The following is a 14,867-nucleotide window of genomic DNA, read 5'->3' as shown; positions in this document are numbered from 1 at the left end:
CGTGCTAGGCGTATTCTAGCAGGAAACCCAACAGTGTCATCGGGGTCTACAGTGACTGCTTTGAGTATTGTATTGCTACATTGTGCCGCAGTGACTGTTGTCCTTGACGGCACTGTTGGGTTTCGTGCTAGGCGTATTCTAGCAGGAAACCCAACAGTGTCATCGTGGTCTACAGTGACTGCTTTGAGTATTGTATTGCTACATTGTGCCGCAGTGACTGTTGTCCTTGACGGCACTGTTGGGTTTCGTGCTAGGCGTATTCTAGCAGGAAACCCAACAGTGTCATCGTGGTCTACAGTGACTGCTTTGAGTATTGTATTGCTACATTGTGCCGCAGTGACTGTTGTCCTTGACGGCACTGTTGGGTTTCGTGCTAGGCGTATTCTAGCAGGAAACCCAACAGTGTCATCGTGGTCTACAGTGACTGCTTTGAGTATTGTATTGCTACATTGTGCCGCAGTGACTGTTGTCCTTGACGGCACTGTTGGGTTTCGTGCTAGGTGTATTCTAGCAGGAAACCCAACAGTGTCATCGGGGTGTACAGTGACTGCTTTGAGTATTGTATTGCTAAATTGTGAAGCAGTGACTGTTGTACTTGACGGCACTGTTGGGTTTCGTGCTAGGCGTATTCTAGCAGGAAACCCAACAGTGTCATCGTGGTCTACAGTGACTGCTTTGAGTATTGTATTGCTACATTGTGCCGCAGTGACTGTTGTCCTTGACGGCACTGTTGGGTTTCGTGCTAGGCGTATTCTAGCAGGAAACCCAACAGTGTCATCGTGGTCTACAGTGACTGCTTTGAGTATTGTATTGCTACATTGTGCCGCAGTGACTGTTGTCCTTGACGGCACTGTTGGGTTTCGTGCTAGGTGTATTCTAGCAGGAAACCCAACAGTGTCATCGGGGTGTACAGTGACTGCTTTGAGTATTGTATTGCTAAATTGTGAAGCAGTGACTGTTGTACTTGACGGCACTGTTTTTTTTTATCAACAGTGGACAAAGTCCGAACACGTTGGCGTTCGATCAAGGACCGCTTCAACAGTGATGTTCGTGCTGAGGGCCAGGTTCGCAGTGGATCTGCGTCAAGGACCAGAACTAGATACCGTCACTATCACGCGTTGCAGTTCCTAAGACCGGTCCTTGCCACAAGATCGTAAGTATTATACATTTTGGGTTTTTATTTTTATTAATCTGTGTTTTTCTAATCCACAGCTGATGCTTCTTGTAAAGGCATGGTAGTAATGATTTTCCTTTCTTCCACAGCACCTGGAGCAGCACCCTGCAACCTGGCCCTGGAGCGGTCCTTCGTCGGACGTCCTCTGACCCGTCCCAGCCATCCGACAGCCAGGAAGCACCTTGCAGGTCCCACACACACACAGCTGGTGACCAGGAAGCTGGGCCATCAGGTGTTCCCCTGTCCCAGGTCTCTGCCACTGGTTATGCGGGCACTACCCGCCAGCGGCAGAGGGCCTTGGACAGGAATGTCTTGCCCGAGTTTATGCATTTGAGCGAGACATTTAATTCCAGCCTCAAGTCACTGTCCGACAGAGTTGAAAGCGGTTTTGCACTGATGGAACGTGGTTTTAACCACTTTGAACACCGCTTCAATTCTGTAGAACAGCGCCTTGACCGTCTGGAGGCCGACCTCAACAGACCAGCACACCATTTTTTTAGTAAGATTGAAAAGGGCATGGCGGAACACCTTAGTCCTGATCAACAGCTGAATGTGCTGCAGGCCTGCAACAATGCTTTCTTGCAGGCTATGCAGCATAATCGGTACGGTCAGCAGGCAGTGGTGTCCTTTCCACCTGTGCCACCATTGACTCGCTTCACCTCACTACCGACTTGTGCTGCATACCACTGCACGGACACCTCTCTTCAAAGGCTGGACACCCACCGTTACACCACCACAAGTCTGAGTGCAGCTGGTCACTTCACCGACACCACCATGGCAAGCGCTGCTCCTGTCTGGAGCACCACCGCCAATCCCATGCATGCGTGGAGCTCAGCCACCACTAGGCAAACATGGAACAGCCCTGCCGCTACAACAACATGTAGTAGCCCTGCCACCACCACTCTGCAAACCTGGGCCATCACTGCCGCCACCAGTCCTCCTGCAAGGACGAGCACTGAACAAGAAGAGCAGCATCAGCCACCTCAGCAGCAGCAGCCAACTCAGCAGACGCCACCTCAGCAGCAGCAGCCACCTCAGCAGCAGCCGCCACCTCAGCAGCAGCAGCAACCACCTCAGCAGCAGCCGCCACCTCAGCAGCAGCAGCAACCACCTCAGCAGCAGCAACCACCTCAGCAGCAGCTGCCACCTCAGCAGCAGCCGCCACCTCAGCAGCAGCCGCCACCTCAGCAGCAGCCGCAACCTCTGCAGCAGCAGCCGCCACCTCAGCAGCAGCAGCCATACCAGCAGACGGGGGACCTACATTCCATATTTGCCCCTACTTCAAGGCGAAATCAATCAAGGCGGGCATTGGGCCAAAGTCGGTCCAGGCACACAAGCCTACGGCGACATGCCATTACAACTAATGTAACTGAACAGATTTCCTCTCCTACAAGTGTTCCAAGTTTAATTCCCTTAACTGGACTACCTTCCCCCACAAGTTTTGTTGCCCCTTCCCCTCAAACACCGTCTTCAACTGCAAGTGTTGCATATTCCCTGCACACCCCCAAATTGAAACCATCTGCCCCCAAACGCCGTAAAAAATAATTTTTAAATTTTTTTTTTGTGATAAAAAATAAATTTACATTTGTGGTTCACCATTAATAAGTTTCATTAATGTTGTTTGCGCCACTCACAAACACTGATGGGTAAATACATGTTAAAAACCAACCCAAGGGCTAGTATAGTCATATGTGAAATAACATGGACTAGTATAGTCATTCAAAGGCCTAGTGTAATAACTCTAGTTTTACAAAATAGAATCTGGTTTCATGAAAAACAAACTGTTGAAACTTGTCTAAAAAATAAGTTTCTTTCTAGTTTCACCAGTTTGTTTTTGGTGAAACAAGATGCTAGTTGTTAAAAATCGAGTTATTACAGTAGGCCTTGGTATGACTATACTAGGCCGTGGTATTTCACATATACTACTAGCCCCAAGGCCTAGTATACTCATATTTGAAATACCACGGCCTAGTATAGTCATTCCAAGGCCTAGTGTAATAACTCTAGTTTTACAAAATAGAATCTGGTTTCATGAAAAACAAACTGTTGAAACTTGTCTAAAAAATAAGTTTCTTTCTAGTTTCACCAGTTTGTTTTTGGTGAAACAAGATGCTAGTTGTTAAAAATCGAGTTATTACAGTAGGCCTTGGTATGACTATACTAGGCCGTGGTATTTCACATATACTACTAGCCCCAAGGCCTAGTATACTCATATTTGAAATACCACGGCCTAGTATAGTCATTCCAAGGCCTAGTGTAATAACTCTAGTTTTACCAAATAGAATCTGGTTTCATGAAAAACAAACTGTTGAAACTTGTCTAAAAAATAAGTTTCTTTCTAGTTTCACCAGTTTGTTTTTGTTGAAACAAGATGCTAGTTGTTAAAAATCGAGTTATTACAGTAGGCCTTGGTATGACTATACTAGGCCGTGGTATTTCACATATACTACTAGCCCCAAGGCCTAGTATACTCATATTTGAAATACCACGGCCTAGTATAGTCATTCCAAGGCCTAGTGTAATAACTCTAGTTTTACCAAATAGAATCTGGTTTCATGAAAAACAAACTGTTGAAACTTGTCTAAAAAATAAGTTTCTTTCTAGTTTCACCAGTTTGTTTTTGTTGAAACAAGATGCTAGTTGTTAAAAATCGAGTTATAACAGTAGGCCTTGGTATGACTATACTAGGCCGTGGTATTTCACATATTACTATACTACTAGCCCCAAGGCCTAGTATACTCATATTTGAAATACCACGGCCTAGTATAGTCAATTCAAAGGCCTAGTGTAATAACTTTTAATGGAGCAGATTACATTCATCCACTCAATGCTGACTTGTATTCCCCATGGACTTTCATTGGGGTTGGGTTTTGAGTGTTGTGTTTTGAGAAAATCACATACTTTGTTTTAAACTATTTGCACAATTTTATCTTGAAAAAAAATGGTTTCCTGATTCATGGCCTGCAGCTTTGCTCATTCCAATATATTTCACGCAGACTAGCAATGCTGCATTTTAACTCGTATGTGTATTTACCTGCCCAGGTGTGTGAACATAACAAAATTCAGTTATACATGGGAAGTTTTTTAATTAATCGGAGTTTAAAAAATATAGTGCACTCAGTAATGGTATCAAATAAGGATTTTTATTACCATAAACAACAACATTACACCATTTCATCTTGCCAGTGCACCCGTCCTACATCAGAAATAAAGTAGGCCGCAAATTTGTCCCTCATTTGGCCAACTTCAACGGATGACCTGAGAGTGTGCTGAGTGAATTCAGGCAATGGGTTAGGAGCATCATCGTCCAGTTCAAAGGTCGGGTGCTCTTTAGCCATCACAAAGTTATGTAGAACCACACAGGCCTTCACCACCTCATCGACTGTTTCAAGTTTAAGATTAATGGCCGTGCCCAGAATTCGCCATCTGGAAACAAGAATCCCAAAAGCACACTCGACAGTTCTTCTGGCCCTGGTCAGCCTGTAATTAAAAATTTTTTTGGTGTGGTCCAAGTCTCGGCTGGAGTAGGGTTTCAGTAAGTTTCCGCACATTTGAAAAGCCTCATCGCCAACCATTACAAAGGGCAGTGGCGGAGCTTCGGTGTGAGGAAGAGGCCGTGGCATAGGGAAATTAAATTGGTTGCCATACAACCTCCGGCCCATGTCTGAGTTTTTAAAAGCCTGCGAGTCATTACCACGGCCAAATGCTCCAATGTCCACTGCTACAAACATACATCCGGCATCCGCAATTGCAATGAGTACTATTGAAAAGTACTTTTTGTAATTATAGTACTCAGATCCCGTTCTTTGGGGTTTGATGATCCGTATGTGTTTCCCATCAACAGCTCCCAAACAGTTGGGAAAATTGCATACTGTCCAGAATTTGTCAGCAATTTCCATCCACTTTTCAGCGGTGGGCAGGGGCATAAATTCTGGGCAAAGAACATTCCAGAGAGCCCGGCAGGTGTCAGCAACAATTCCAGACAAGGTAGAGATTCCAATACGGTACTGGAAGTGTAGTGAGGATAGGGTTTCTCCAGTCGCCAGGAATCTGTGAACAGACAAAGAAGTAAAATTAATATTTATGTATATTATTTTTAAAAACTATAAAAAAAATATTAGTACATTCACGAAAACTAATTACCCAAGGTTTTGAATACTAAATTTACAAAAAAAAACATCAGACCACACCCCTTTGTTTTTAAAACATACCGTAATGTCACCAGTAGCCGTTCCTCAGGAGGAATCGCACGACGGAGCTGTGTGTCCTGTCTCCGGATGGATTGTTGGACACGAGCAAGCAAATCCATGAAACTTTCGTGGGACATCCGGATATAATCTGTAAATTTCTCCGGGTTTGACTGGAGCTCGCTGTAGAGGGTATGGTATGCCCCACGGCTCTCCCGGAGTTCAACAATCGGATGTATCCACATACGCCGCCGTCTTCGCTGCCTCTCTCTCTTCCTTTGTTCATGGCAAGCAACTGCATACGCCTGAGCCATCGCGATGTCCAAATCCAAGTTGAAGTGAAAACTCTTCCAGCGCAGATCCATGGTCACGAGAAGAATCAAGCAAATGTGAAGAATACTGTAGACAGGGTGTATATATATTAACATACCACACCCACAATGAAGTCCCATTGGTCTTGTGTGTTGTTGAATGGTTGTTTTTTCTTTTTTGTGGGGTTTTTCCAAAATCTGTAAAAAAACGCAAACGCACAAAAAACGCATACAAACGCGCAAAAACGCTGCGTTTTTTTCCTGCATGCGCATTAAAATGCTGGAAAAAAACGCAGCGTTTGTATGCATTTGTATGCGTTTTTTTAATGCGTTTTTTTGCGGGAAAAACGCGCTGCAAAAAAAAGCAAGTGTGAAACTAGCCTCACTTATCATTACAAGTATCATTAGACTTCCCCCTTTTAGAGGGTGCTAAGGAGGCCGGGCCTGTCGGCCCGCGTCTGTGCACACATCAGCGGGTTTGTGCTTGAAGGACATCACCTGTTTATTGGTCCTGGGGGTGGGCCAGGACACGATTGCATCCACTTTCTCTGGTTCTGGACTCATGGAACCCCCGTCTACCCGGTGCCCCAGGTAGTGGACCTCGCTCAAGCCCATCTGGCACTTTCCCGGCTTGATGGTCAGGCCTGCCTGGCGTAGACGCTTGAGCACCTCCTGGAGATGCTGAAGGTGTTCCTCCCAGGTGGGACTGAAGATGGCTATGTCATCCAGGTATGCCACCGCGTACTCCTCCAGTCCCCAGAGCAGGTGGTTGACAATCCGCTGGAAAGTGGTAGGTGCATTTTTCATGCCGAAGGGCATGACTGTGGACTTGTACAGTCCAAAGGGGTGATAAAAGTGGATGTTTCCTGAGTCTCAGGGCTCAGGGGAATCTGCCAGTATCCCTGACTCATATCCATGATGGATATGTATTTTGCTTTCGCCAACCGCTCAAGCAGATCCTCGATGTGTGGCATCGGGTGTGCATCAGAGGTTGTGATGGCGTTGAGCCCCCTATAGTCCACGCAGAACCAGGTGGTCCAATCCTTTTTAAGCACGAGAACTACAGGCGAGGCCCACATGATTTTTCACTGTCGAATCACCCCCAACTGTAACATCTCATTGATCTCTTGGCGCATGACCTGTTGCACCTGCTCAGAGATCCGATAAGGTGTTCGCCGTAGTGGGGCGTGATTCCCGGTGTCCACCTCATGAACCACTAACTCCGTCCTCCCAGGTCGGTTGGTGAACACGGCCCGGAAGGGTTCCAGTGTGTCCAACAACTGGGACTGCTGGGGTACGGTTAAAGAGGCACTTACCTCCATGTCTTCAATGGACCAATTGGCCTTGGTTTGGGCAAGCATGTCCAGGAGGGGGTCTTCCTCCCCATCCTCGGGCAGGTTGCAGACCGGTAGGACGCCAACTTCACGTACGTGGTGAGCTTTCAGCATGTTGACATGAATGACCTTGCGCCTACCCCGAGCATGGTCAAGCGTGACCACGTAGGTGAACCGGTTGAGCTGTTGGTGGATGACGTATGGGCCTTCCCAGGCTGCCAGAAGCTTATCCATTGGTATGGGGACCAGCACCCACACCTTTTGACCCACCTGGTAGGTCAGCTCCCGGGCGTTCTGGTCGTACCAGTGCTTATGGTCAGCCTGAGCTTGCGTCATGTTGTCATGCACCAACTGCATCAAGGTCTGCATCTTGTCACAGAAGCGCATGACATAATCCACTATTGACACTTCAGAGGGGTTGTGTTGTGAGTTCATTTTCTGGTCCACCAGTTGTGAGTTCTCCTTCCATGCTCCCTCTGGTGGTAACAGGAGGTAGTGAGGCTGATTTAATCAGTAGAGATCTGCCACCTGATAATGAGGATGACGATTGGACCTCAGGAATCTCAGACTGGATTTAAGACAGCCAATGCCCTATGCTGGTGCTGATGATTCCTCTGGCTTTTCAGGTCTAAGTTTTCAGCTCTGTTCCAGTCATCTCAAGCTAAATTTTTCTGCTAATGTTCACACTTGATTTTGTTGGTCTATTCAGTGTTTTGTGTGGTCAGCCAGCCCCGGCTTGGGCTGTGCTGAATTTCCACTCTTATTTATCTGTATTTGCCAATTTGCTTTTTGTCCCTTATTAGATTGGCCTCTTTTTGCTATGTCTCAAAATATTTTAAAGTGCTGATATAGTGGGAGAAGTCTGGTGACTTCAGGGTTAATTTTGCTATCAGAAGTGTTGGACATTGTTTTTGTAGGGTTTTTGGCAGATTGCAGACTGTGTCTTTCCTTTCCTATTCTTTCTAGTTAGTTTGGGCCCCATAGTTTGCTCAGCATATTTTCCTGCCTTTATTTGTGCTTTCATCTTGTTTTACCGTCAATGCATGTGTGGGGGCTGTCTTTCCTTTGGGGTCTGCTCTGGGGCAGTTAGTTTTCCCCTCTTCTTGCTTTAGGCTTATTTAGTCCTCCGGTTGTGATGAAGCATCTAGGATCATTGTACGTATCCTCCACGGCTGCTGCTAGTTGTGGGGTTAGGATCAGAGATCTGCAATCTGCATAATTACCAACCTCTCTGGTTTTCTGTGACTTAGCTTATTTAGTTTTTTTCTCCTTTCATAACAGGTTTGGCTCATCTTCCCAGGATTCTCTTATCAACCCAAGGGGTCCCCGGACTTGCCTGCCATACAGGAGCTCGAAGGGGGAGAACCCCGTTGAGGCCTGCGGAACTTCTCTGTAAGCGAATAGCAGGTGTGGGAGGTACCACTCCCAGTCGCACCCTTGAGTCTCAACCAGCATGCGGAGCATCTGTTTGAGGGTACTGTTGAAGAGTTCACACAAACCATTGGTCTGTGGGTGATACGCACTCGATACCAGGTGCTTCACCTGTATTTTCTCACAGAGAGCCTAAATTAGGCGAGATATGAATTGCGTCCCTTGATCGGTAAACATCTCCCTGGGAAATCTTACCCTTGAAAAGATGTTCCCCAGTGCATCAGGCACCTTATCCGCCCTGGTTGACGAGAGAGCTGCTGCCTCTGGGTACCGGGTAGCGTAGTCTACCATGATGAGAATGTATTGCTTTCCAGAGCTGCTGGGGACGGACAACAGGCCCACAATGTCCACCGCAATTCTCTGGAAAGGCTCCTCTATAACTGGCAAAGGGATAAGGGGAGCCTTAAGAGCAGGCCTCGCCTTACCCACTCTTTGACAGGTGGTACAGGTGCGGCAATAGTTTGTTACATCTGTCCCCATCTTGTTCCAATAGAAGTGTTGAGACAGCCGTGCCTTAGTTTTGCCGACCCCCAAGTGTCCAGCAAGTGGAATCTCATGGGCAATCCGCAACAACTCAGGTCTGAACTGTTAGGGGACGACCAGCTGTCTTTCCCTTAACCACTCCTTTTGGGAGTCTCTGGGTACTGTCTCCCGGTACAACCGTCCTCGCTCCCAGAACACACTCTCCTTATCAGACTCGGAGGTGGGCATCTTGGTGAGGTCTCTCAATTTCTCCAGGCTCACCTCTGAGTGCAGAGCAGCCTGGAACTCCTGGCTGGAGGCAGCCAGAAGTGATGTCAGGGTTCCTTCTGCACTTCGTCCCTCTGGAACCTGCTCTGTGTCACCTCTGGTTCAGTCTCTCCTGTAGCATGAGAGGGTCCAGAAGACAGGGTGCTACCTGCTATCCAGGCACTCTGACTGCGTGTGACATCGGCTATGTATGCGTTCTCCCCGGGGATTTCTACAGACCCACCAGTTGGTGCTGCTATGGGCTCTACCTCCCCATCTACCCCCAACACATCAGGAGCAGTGCTACTCAGGGGCCAATTACCTTCCTCGGTGGCACTGGACAGTTGCAGGGCCTCATCTTCCTCACTGTTCCAATGCACCTCCCCATTTCCTTGAGCACCGACGCTTGCTCCTGCTAGGGGTTCCTCAGCCATCTCACCCCGCAGAGCGATGGGGCTGAGCCCTCCTATACCTGTGGACAGATCTACCGTTTCAGAGAAATGGTTAACAGGTTCACTCGGCACAGATACATTATTATCATCATCCCTAGGAAAAGATGGTTATCAGTTTTCTTTGGTACATTTACATCACCATCAGCATCATTCCTGGGGAAAGAATGGTTATTAGTTGCATCATTACTCATCAAGGCATTAGCAGGTACCACCCAGCACCCCAATCAAGAAATACCCGGGCCACTGGCAAGGGACAGCGGGTGCCCCCGATCCCAGTGACAGTCAGGGTTTTCCCCTAAATAAACTCTTCAGGGGTCGCCAGTCCAGGACAGATGAGGTTTCGTTCAGCCCCGGTTGTTATGAATGAGTCACCGTAGGAGGCAAAAACAGAAATACTAGCTAAGTCCAGAAAACCAGAGAAGTTGGCAGCTATCGGATTGCAGGATTGCAGACCCCTGAACCTATCAACAACAACTAGCAGTAGCCGTGGGGGGTTCCTTCGATGCCCTAGACCCCTCGATCACAGCCGGAGAGCTACATAGCCTAAAGACAGAAAGGGAAATCTAAACTGCCCCAGAGCAGACCCCAAAGCAATAGGCAGCCCCCAACATATAATGACGGTGAAGCAAGATGAAAAAACACTCACACAGATAGAAAGATAGGCTGAGCAAATGATGGGGCCCAAGCTAACTAGATAGGACAGGATAGAAAAGCTGCTGTCTGTAATACGCCAAAACCCTCTCAAAACAAGAGCAAACAGCTGATATGGAAAAAAGCCCTGAAGACGCTAGGCTTCAAAAAGACTATATCAGTACTCAGGTATTTTCTGAAGACAGAGCAAAAAGGAATTCAGCTCACCCCAGCAGGGAATGGCAGAAATCAAGGAAAACAATGCAAAACAAAACCAAAACACAAATGCAAAAAGTAGAGCAGAAAACTTAGCTTTTGAGGAGCAGGAATCAGACTGGTCTCCTAGAATCCCTCAGAGAGATCACCAGCAAGGCAGAAGGGCGTCGGCTGCCTTATATCCAGTCAGTAATTCCCGTCACCCAGTCATCATCATCCTGCCCAGGTGCTTGGTAATCAGCCTCACTACCTTCCTTCACCAGAAGAGGGAGTTCATCAGACCTCAATGGTGAAGGGGAAAATGAACTCACAACACCCGGTGTTCTTGAGGCCTGTGGCAAAATGGGCCTCCACCTGGACATGTTGAACGTTGTCATCAATCCTCCCAACCACACTTCCCACCAAAAGAACAGAGGCGTTGGGCCCAGAGGCCTTAGCTGGGGGGTCCTTCTGCCTTTCCAGACAGGTGGCACTGATATGATTAGTCCGACCGCAGTTGTAACACTGGCAACTGTCAGTAGTAGGCCTGGTTTTGGCAACAGGGACAGGGCCTCCGGAGGGGTGGCTGGCAGGGGCACTGGGGTTGGTTGCAGGCTTACCCCCTCTCCAGCTGGCGGTGACTGGCCTCCGTGTCTCTGGATTCAGGTTGGCCTCATAGCTGTCGGCGATCTGCGAGGCTTTGTCCGCATCTGCTTGTTCTCAGTCCAAGATGAACTGTCGGACCTCAGCTGGGCAGAGATGCAGGAACTGGTCTTTGATTATCAGGTCCTTCAGCAGGTCAAAGGTATCAACTGACAGTCCATGGATCCACTGGTCAAAGTGGGTCCTGAGTCCTTGCTCCACATCGCTATAACTATCGTGTGGGCCACATTGGAGTTTCCAGAACTTCTTTCAGTATACCTCAGGTATCAGCCGGTATTTGGCGATCAGGGCCTGCTTAATGACATCATAGTTGTTATCTTCTTCTGGCCGGAGAGAAAAAAACGCCTCCATGGCTTTGCCTTTTAGCCCTGGTGTCAAGTACCTGGCCCATTGGTCCGTAAGCAGCCGGTACTGTCTGCAGGCTTTCTCAAAGGCCTGCAGAAACATGTCCAAGTCTCAGTCCTTTTCCATCACGGGAAAATGCTCTTGCCAGGGCTTTGGACTCTGATTGCTGTTGGGCTCACTGCTCCTGGCTGTGAAGGGTGTTCCCCCTTTCCAGAGCATTTCAAGTTCATGGGCTCTCTCGGCCTTCCGCTCGGCTCTCTCAGCCTGTGCTTGGCACTCTGCTCTCTCTTGAGCTTCCCGGATCAATTTGCAGATAGGGGTCCAACTCGCTCTGGTTGCATGTGGAGCCAGCATTCGGTGGTTGGACCTCAGCTGCAGCGCCAACTCTGCTGGGGCTGGGTTCTGTGCCTGCTGGGCTCTGGGCACTGTCCAGCTGCACCAGAGCTGTGATCAGTTGGTCTTTGTTTTGTTCGTGGCATCAAGGCCCCGATACGTGCGTATTCCAACAAGAGTTTCCTTTCTCTGCTGCTTATACCAGTCTGCTCCCATTGTAGCCATGGTTGCCAAATAAAAGATAGGAGAGAAAAAAAAAAGGGAGGGGATACTTGCAAGTACACACAGTTGTCTCAGGAATAGTAAACACTGAGTCTGTTCTCCAAAACCTATGACGCAGGATTCCCGCAGGAACCATGCAGGTTTTTAGTGAGAGGAATGATTGCCCAAACCAGATCACTAATGCTCTATGATTATCCCACCGCTCTGCCACCAATATGTCACAGACGGCCATTGACACCTGTATGTCACGGACGGAGGGATGCGACGCACTGACGACACATGGTTATCTCAGGCACAGGGGGGGCTTTTCTTAGTTAACCCACCGCTGTCGCCAATGTGATAAAAACACAGCAAGATAGTCTTGCCCTAACAATTTATCACAGAGGGGCTATTTGGGTTGTCCCACCACTGCCCATGATACTTCATGAAACTTTTCAGTCCCACTTTGGAACTCACAGCTCTCCGGCGCCCCCCTTACCCTCAGGACAGTCAGGGAACTACACCTGGGATAATTGGTCACCGGCCGGCTGCTTCAATGAGGTCTGGCCACCCGGCATGCTGCAGTGAGGGAATTATAAATGCTCTGGCCGCAGCCACCCAATTAGCTTATAAAATCCCTTCCGTCACTCTCAGCAGTACCCAGGGCCCAGATCACACTTTGCCGCCACCAGCTCCAGAGTTTCTCTGATTAAGTTATAAACTTAATAGAGGGGTTCGAAGCCTACCCAATTCAGTAGATTCAGGGATTAACATAGAGACCAAACATGCAGTAATTATGTCACATCGTTTAGGATAAATCCAGTTCTCGGTTTCAGTGGGTGCTAGAACTTCGCAAGAACCACCATAATGACTCTGGATCGGAACATGTCGCAGAAATGTCCGTTTAATTTTCCTGTCTCAAATGCGGTGCGAGGTATGCCTTCTTTTAATATTTTCCATACGTGAATTCGCCGCATGGCCAGGACAAAGACATTCTTTCCACTTTGCTAATTATTATTATTATTATTATTTAGTGTTATAGCGCCATTTATTCCATGGCGCTTTACATGTAGTTAACATTCCTTAGCTGTGGAGAGGGGAATGTTTGCACAGGAAGTGTCTGGTGTAGGATTACAAGAAGGCACAGTGCTGCGGTGTGGGTGGAAAGAGGGTGGTGGGTCACATCTGCAGCGTGTGACAAGCAGAGTCTCATCTGTAGTGTAACAATGGGAGATTCTGGAATGTTCCAGCAAAGTCATATCTTACTTATCATTACAAGTATCATTACAATAACACATATAAAACATACAGACTGTGCGCAGAATTTTTCCTGCCAACACTCTGGCTTTTGATGCAGAACAATCTGTAGTAAAGGTAATGTTTGTGAACAGACCCTAAAGGGTTATTCTGAGAATATAATAAAGAGCGTGAATTGATAAATTCTGCAGCTCCAGCCCCGGTGCTGTGGGGTCTCTGCCAGTCCTGACTCTCGGCTGCAGTGTGATTGTGTCGGTCCCTTATGTTATAGCTTTGGGGGACATATAGGACTTTCTGCCTTTCGCTGTTTTTCATTAGGACTTTTTTGCATTTTCACTGCATTCTTTTAGGTCAAAAATATGAGCGAAACTGACAAAATGAAAATTTGTCCTGGAAATTCAATTTGCATCCAATGCATTTGATATAAAATGAATGTGCTCCGACTGCTATATAACATGGTGTGCTATGCTCTGGGGCCTCCCAACTGCAGATCATAGTTACATGGATCATCCTGGAAGGGGTTAATGAATAATAAAATATCATTCTCTGCTCACCTTTGATCGACCATGTTCCTGCAGTTCCTCTCTTGTCTTCTGCTCGCTCCCAGACCTCCATTTCCCATTTTCTCTTCACTCTTCACCAGGCTGCTGCATCATCTAGGCCTCCACCAAGCCATGAGAAGCATCGCTCCATTTGTCCCATCATCCTCTCTGGCTGTATGGGACGACACCCATTAGGATGACATTACACCATAGCGGGATTAAGGCCTAGTCGGCACCGGTGAACACCGCAAAGAGTAAAGAGAAAACCAAAGCTGGGACTTGTGGACTGGGTGGAGACCGAGCAAGGAGTTTCGGCATCATGGACAGATGGACGGCAAGGACAATGTGATATTTTATTGTTACAGATAAATCCAGCAAAATGACAAAATTCTGATTCACCAGAATACAACAATGATGGGAAATTCTAAACAATTTCATTAGCTTAGAATAGTTCCACAAAAATATGTTCTGTTGATACACTTACCGCTGTATGAACCACCGAAAGCAAGTGCTATAACAATAGAGCAAAAGTGCAGCCGAGAGCTGGGAAGGTAATGCGGAAAGAGCAATCACTTACCATGGCGTCACCTCCTGAGTGTTCAGGACATTATATGTATTCTTTTATTTCCCATAAGCATTAAAATCTTACTAATAAAACTGATAACGAGGACTTTTCCCCGGTTTCTGAATGTTAAGCTGGCCACATCACGGAAGAGTGTTTACACAGACAAACAAAATGTAGATTTTATTTCTTAATTTCTCCCGTCCATTACGTAGATTATAGGTTGTGAAGTTTAGGCTATAATTTACTATAAGCCCAATGGAGCATTAGCAGAGATTCCCCTCTGGGGATTTGTACTTTTTCCTCTGCATGATGTTGCGCAATCATAAGCAAGATTCACATGCAGAAGGACAGAAGAACATGCCATCTCCTGTGTGATGTAATGATAGGGAGCCCCGCTCTCTGCAGCTACTGTGAGCTATAAAATACATCTCACTCTCATTACAAACACCTCTCATATAGGAGCATCTCAAAAAATTAGAATATCATCAAAAAGTTAATTTATTTCAGTTCTTCAAAAC

The sequence above is a fragment of the Dendrobates tinctorius genome, unplaced genomic scaffold (assembly GCF_039654945.1).
Source record: "Dendrobates tinctorius isolate UK_male_01 unplaced genomic scaffold, ASM3965494v1 ptg000077l, whole genome shotgun sequence".
In the NCBI taxonomy this organism is placed as follows: Eukaryota; Metazoa; Chordata; class Amphibia; order Anura; family Dendrobatidae; genus Dendrobates; species Dendrobates tinctorius.
Note: the sequence above shows the minus strand (reverse complement) of the source record.